Raw genomic sequence first — 537 nt, 5'->3', positions numbered from 1 at the left:
CATAGGGTTAGGGTCCATACATACAGGGTCCATAGGGTTAGGGTCCATATAGTTAGGGTCCATAGATACAGGGTCCATAGGGTTAGGGTCCATAGATACAGGGTCCATAGATACAGGGTCCATAGGGTTAGGGTCCATAGATACAGGGTCCATAGGGTTAGGGTCCATAGGGTTAGGGTCCATAGATACAGGGTCCATAGGGTTAGGGTCCATATGGTTAGGGTCCATAGATACAGGGTCCATAGATACAGGGTCCATAGGGTTAGGGTCCATAGATACAGGGTCCATAGATACAGGGTCCATAGATACATGGTCCATATTGTTAGGGTCCATAGGGTTAGGGTCCATAGGGTTAGGGTCCATAGATACAGGGTCCATAGATACAGGGTCCATAGGGTTAGGGTCCATAGATACAGGGTCCATAGATACAGGGTCCATAGATACAGGGTCCATAGGGTTAGGGTCCATAGGGTTAGGGTCCATAGGGTTAGGGTCCATAGATACAGGGTCCATAGATACAGGGTCCATAGATACAGG

This window comes from Coregonus lavaretus (assembly GCF_964263955.1).
Source record: "Coregonus lavaretus genome assembly, contig: HAP1_SCAFFOLD_2141, whole genome shotgun sequence".
NCBI lineage: Eukaryota > Metazoa > Chordata > Actinopteri > Salmoniformes > Salmonidae > Coregonus > Coregonus lavaretus.
Note: the sequence above shows the minus strand (reverse complement) of the source record.